We start from the raw sequence: 5,927 nt of genomic DNA on the forward strand, positions 1-5,927 counted from the left end.
GACTGTTCCTGTTGGTGGGCGTGGCACTTGGAAAGCCTCAGGGGCACCCAAACAACTGCAACAAAATTGGTGCAAAAACAGCGCTGGTCAGTTTCACGTTGCTGCGACAAAAAACTCCGTGAGTAATATTCAGTTGCCTTTTCTTTTAGGAATTTCCTTACGCGCTCTTTCTCTGTCTCAGTCTGTACTATGGTATCAGGTTGTAAGTGACGCTTTCAGCAAATTTTCATATTTCTGTTGGGATTGAATAATTTTAGATTAAATCTTTCTGAAATTCATGTTCACTTGTTACCTTGGATCTTTTATGAGACTATTTCTGGTTTCCTTAACAGCAAAATGCCCTGTTGATAATCGGCCAATGGAGAGTGTAACCGGCCATTCGGATCAGCAGCAGCGGCGTCTCTGGTCCTCTTGTAAGTTACACGACGTTTTAGTTTGAAATCTCGTAGTCTTTTGAGCCATTGTCATACTAAGATATAACGAGATAGAGTTGAACTTGATATTAGAAAAATGTGTTGCAGAATATAACCCTGCTTTTTAAACGACTCAGCTAGGGCTCAGAAAGTGTTTCAGTTTTTAGCTTTGGCTGAGACACATTGCATAATGGTGATCTTTTTTTTTCTTCCAGCGATGTGCAGATGACAGCTCTTGCGGGGCAGGTGCCATCTGCTGCCCCCCTGATAAGTGTCTCGGATACACCGTCTGCAAGAATCTCTGACTTGCCTGATGCTTCCAAAGTATTTGGGATACAGATGTTACAAATGCAGATATCTAATTCTGATTTGTGAAATCAACGTTTGTTTTGAGTGATGTATTTGTTTGTGTATGTATTTAATGACTGCTTTGTATTACATCAGTTGTTTTAAGATTATGTTGTTGCCTGGTTACTTTTGAAGAGAAAGTTACTAATAAGAACTGTGATAAAACACTCCTTGTCTTTCCTTAGCCAAAATAAATCCACATATTAAAGATACTCGACATTGCTCTGGTATGGACGGGTGGACTACCTCCACAGAAGCGCTGATATTTGTTGCTGAACTCCCCCTACAAACATGACCTTGAAATGAATGATAAACATTTGCAGTCACATTTTAGGGCTAGAACTTGAAAATTGTGGCAAAAATTTAATTTTTATATTTATTTTCTACATCATTTTATTTTTCTTGGACGATTTTGAACGTAGATTTTTTTATCGTAAATTTTGAGTAATTAACTCCCTCTAAACCATGTTTAACGAATTCAGTACCTGCCTATTTTAGCTTCAGTTCAACGCTATTTGCTGAAAGTTAGTGAAGAACGCTGTATACAGGAGGAGGGCGGGCCCTTTTTATGCATTATTCTTCGGAAAAACAATGAAAACGCTAAAGATAAGCTTTGAACTATCCTTAGTGTAGGAAGCCTCGTTTTTATTTGGTATTTGGCGATATTTGCTAAATGGAATTTAATAATTTCATTAAAACATTTGAGACCCCACGAGTTTGAACCATTTTAACTCGCCATTGAACTACCTTTGCGGCGTCCTTTGTACAAGCGCGTTGGGGAATATCATAAAAGCATCAAAATAGAGGCTGTAAATATCATAAAGATAATGAACCCCAAGAAATATTAGTAGTTGGTTAACGAGCCCAGAAATCCTTGGGGTCGCTATTTAAGACCGCTCTTCGTTGGACGAGCGGTTTTCGCTCTCGGCTACCTATCCGGTGGTCCGAAGTTCGGTTCTCGGCTCGGCCAACGTGGGAATCAGAGGAATTTATTTCTGGTGATAGAAATTGATTTCTCGATATAATGTGGTTCGGATCCACAATTAGCTGTAGGTGCCGTGCTAGGTGACCAATTGGTTCCTAGCCACGTAAAAATATCTAATCCTCGGGCCGCCCTCGTCCAGCCCTAGGAGAGCTGTTTAAATCAGCTCAGTGGTCTGGTAAAACTAAGATATACTTAACTTGACTATTTAAGAAAGATCCCGCATCACATATTCTATGCTGCTAGGTCTGGTTGTTAAACCACAAACATTCCACATAGATATTAGTCTCATTCAAACGTTTGATAGTTCAAATAGGGTGCTAATGTTTCTGTTGACTTTTCTTTAGGAAAATAATTGAATACAATGGGGAATACTTTGCTTTCCAAACTAGCATTAGTGATGACGCATGTCTGAAAAAAAAAAGATACGATGGTCACTATCGAAGTTGCTTTCCCCACTTCAATGAATGGAGGGGTTTGCTCCAATATTTTCTACTAAAAAACAAATTAAAAAACCTCCCTTGGTGACAATTTTTTTAGAGGGTGACTGTCGAAAGATGTCAATTATAGCTGAGAAATCAGTGTATCGCATCTATTGGAGATGCACTTTACATATTTTGAATTACCGAATCTTCAGAGGCGTCGTGAGGGGGAGGCTGGGGGACATATGTCCCCGGGCGTAGCCTGAGAGGGCGGCAGATTGAAGTTTAGAAGGCATCTATTTTGGGGGAAATGGCCGGCCGAATCTTATCGTTCAATTTACACTTCATAGCGGGATTAATATGAATTATTATTATTCTCACTTGTGTGTGAAAGAATGACTTTAAAGAGCTATCTTCATGTGATGAAGAAAGGGCTGTGAATTGTTTTCTTAACAAATCACCATTTGTTTTATTACGAGCTTTTATTAAACTTCACTACTTTGTCCGTCTCTCTGTTTTGAGTGAAAACTTGCAACCGAATTTTGACCCACTTCCGATCGATTCCGTCCAGATGTGGTGTACAAGTTTTGATTTTATACTTTTTACTGAATTTGGAAATAAAGGCGCGGTATAATTTTATCGTTGTGAGGTAAGCTTAAGTAACCATTAATATTGCAGATCACAGAAACTTTTATTTTAAACTTTTTAATGAATTTTGAAATAAGGCGCGGTTTGAAAAATTCCTTTTTATTCTTCAAGAAAATCAGAGTATGTGAGCAATCAGTCTTCTGACAGCAACTCGCAATTATCATCACATCAACTCATCAGATATTCTGACTGGTTGTGGACTATTCGCTTTTCAGCTGACTGGCGAGGATGAAGTCAGTTTTTATTGAGTTTTTCTCATCTTTTCAACTTTCTATCCACAGCGAGTTTCTAAAACAGACCTGATATCACTGGCTTGAAATAAAACATAAAGTCTTCTCTTTTTGGTCATTGGTAATTGGGGATTTCAATATTTTCTCCGTTATATTATGATTCCTTTCGTTGATTGGTACAATGCTCCGCTGTTTGTGTCTGCTCGGCTATTTAGGGCACTATCTCTATTCAGCTGTCATGGGTTCGAATTTCTGTTATTCATTCATTAGTTTCCTTTTCAACTAACTGCTACATCCTTCGTTTAAAAAATATTACTTATTTCCCGTCAGGACTACGCCTATACTGTTGCAAATTTACGTTCATTTTTATGCCTCTTCCTTGCTATTTAGCATTTTTTCTCGCAAGCCTTACCATTTTTGGAAATTAAGCTTACTGCACTGTTGTTCTATTGGAAAATGATGTTTTGAACAAAATAATGATAACAATATTTTCCTAAAACTTATGTGAAGTTTTTCAGACTATAAAAGATAAAAAAACAAAAAAAAATATATTGCTCTTTTCTCAACCTCTAAATGTGCAGCTTATACATACATATATATATATATATATATATATCTATATATATATATATATATATATATATATATATATATATATATATACAGAACACTGATTTATATTTATAAAATTATATCATCATAAACACCTGAAAACCAAGGGTTGACACTAATGATATTCCAAACCGTACTTGTAACCTGAGGGGCTTTAGGTATTATGATCGTTTGATATTCTGTTCTTAGGAATATGCTCCAGCTCGAAGATATTTTGATATTGAAGTAACAGTGCAATATAGCTAGTAATGACCAAGCAAAATTAGTAGCCTAATAAGAAAAATAGCACATGCGTACTGAAGTAATAACTGTGTCGAATTTTTATATAACTATTAAAAAAATTAAATTAACATCTACCTAAACATAAGTGAATGTTTTTTTTAATAACAGAAAACAGAAACAAATAGGCGAAATACTAACAGGAAATCATATAGCCTAGTGTACCTAGAAAAATAAGTTCTAGTTTTCTCCATTGAATTTTCAAAGAAAACAGACCAGTTATTATGAGTGGGTAACTAAACATTGTTGCAATCAATTAGGCAATGATGGATTATGTATATATGTATATATATATATATATATATATATATATATATATATATATATATATATATAATATATGTATATATATATATATATATATATATGTGTATATATATATATATATATATATATATATATATATATATATATATATATATATATATATATATATATATTCCTAAGAGAAGAAAGAGAAGATTAATTGGTTATTCTGGCCCTATAGACACAAGGGACTCTTTGAATTACCCAAGCCCAGCCAACTGGCTGCCAACGTCTTTGGCGGTTCTTCTTGTGTGCAGCCTACATAGAGAAAATACACATTATAACGGGTTTTACGGGACTTCAGAATATCACGGAAAATGCATATTCTAAACGAGCGAATCAGCTTACGATTAATATTCAATCTGAAGCTTACAGGGACCGTTCAGAATATCAGTACTTTCCGAGGACGGAGTCTGTGTTTCTGTACCAGAGTAATGTCGAGTATCTATAACATATGGATTTTATTCTAAGGAAAGACTAAGAGCGTTTTGTCACAGTTCTTATTAGTAACTTTCGTTCCAAAAGTAACCAGGCAACAACATAATCTTAAAACAACTGATGTAATACAAAGCAGTCATTAAATACATACACAACAAATACATCACTCAAAAAAACAAACGTTGATTTCACAAATCAGATTAGATATCTGCATTTGTAACATCTGTAACCCAAAATGCTTTGGAAGCATCAGACAAGTCAGAGATTCTTGCAGACGGTGTATCCGAGACACTTATCAGGGCAGCAGATGGCACCTGCCCCGCAAGAGCTGTCGTCTGCACATCGCTGGAAGAAAAAAAAAGATCACCATTATGCAATGTCTCAGCCAAAGCTAAAACTGAACACTTTCTGAGCCCCAGCTGAGTCGTATAAAGCAGGGTTATATTCTGCAACACATTTTTCTAATATCAAGTTTAACTCTATCTCGCTATATCTTAGTATGACAACGGCTCAAAAGACTACGAGATTTCAAACTAAAACGTCGTGTAACTTACAAGAGGACCAGAGACGCCGGCTGCTGCTGATCCGAATGGCCGGTTACACTCTCCAATTGGCCGATTATCAACAGGGCATTTTTGCTGTTAAGGAAAATCAGAAATAGTCTCATAAAAGATCCAAGGTAACAAGTGAACATGAATTTCAATAAAAATTCAATTCAAAATGATTCAATCCCAACAGAAATGTCAAAATTTGCTGAAAGCGTCACTTACAACCTGATCCTATAATACAGACTGAGAGAAAGAGCGCGTAAGTAATTCCTAAAGAAGAGGCAACTAAATATACTCACGGAGTTTGTCGCAGCACGTGAACTGACCAGCGCTGTTTTTGCACCAATTGTTGCAGTTGTTTGGGTGCCCCTGAGGCTTTCCAAGTGGCCACGCCCACCAACAGGACAGTCATGAGAGCCAAAGTGACAGTTTCTGGAAGGAAAAAAAAAAATAAAAAAGATTGATGACTTGACAAGACTTCAGTTTTGACTGTTCGTCTCTCACAACAATAAATGATCTTGTAAAGGCGTAAGTCTGAGATTCTTCTGTTCTGTACGACTTGTACATTTCAACTGTACCGAAGCAGAGGCAAAGATATCTTCAGTCATTTTCACCGACAAGCAGAACGAACAGCTTTTTGTCAAGGAAATGGCTTTTGATTTTCCTTACAAAAATTATCAAGTGCGGGATTATTTGAAGCG

General features: G+C 36.3%; 1 long non-coding RNA gene across 1 annotated transcript in view; it reads right to left on the reverse strand.

Annotated features, from left to right (window-relative positions):
* The window catches only part of LOC135214863 (uncharacterized), a 10,543-nt gene extending 4,885 nt beyond the window's left edge, over positions 1-5,658 (reverse strand). Inside the window, exon 1 of the long non-coding RNA XR_010314509.1 lies at positions 5,526-5,658. This is a non-coding gene — a long non-coding RNA (uncharacterized LOC135214863). The remainder of the gene's footprint in view (positions 1-5,525) is intronic.
* Between the last annotated feature and the right edge of the window lie 269 nt (positions 5,659-5,927).

This window comes from Macrobrachium nipponense, chromosome 46 (genome assembly GCF_015104395.2).
Source record: "Macrobrachium nipponense isolate FS-2020 chromosome 46, ASM1510439v2, whole genome shotgun sequence".
NCBI classification, from domain to species: Eukaryota; Metazoa; Arthropoda; class Malacostraca; order Decapoda; family Palaemonidae; genus Macrobrachium; species Macrobrachium nipponense.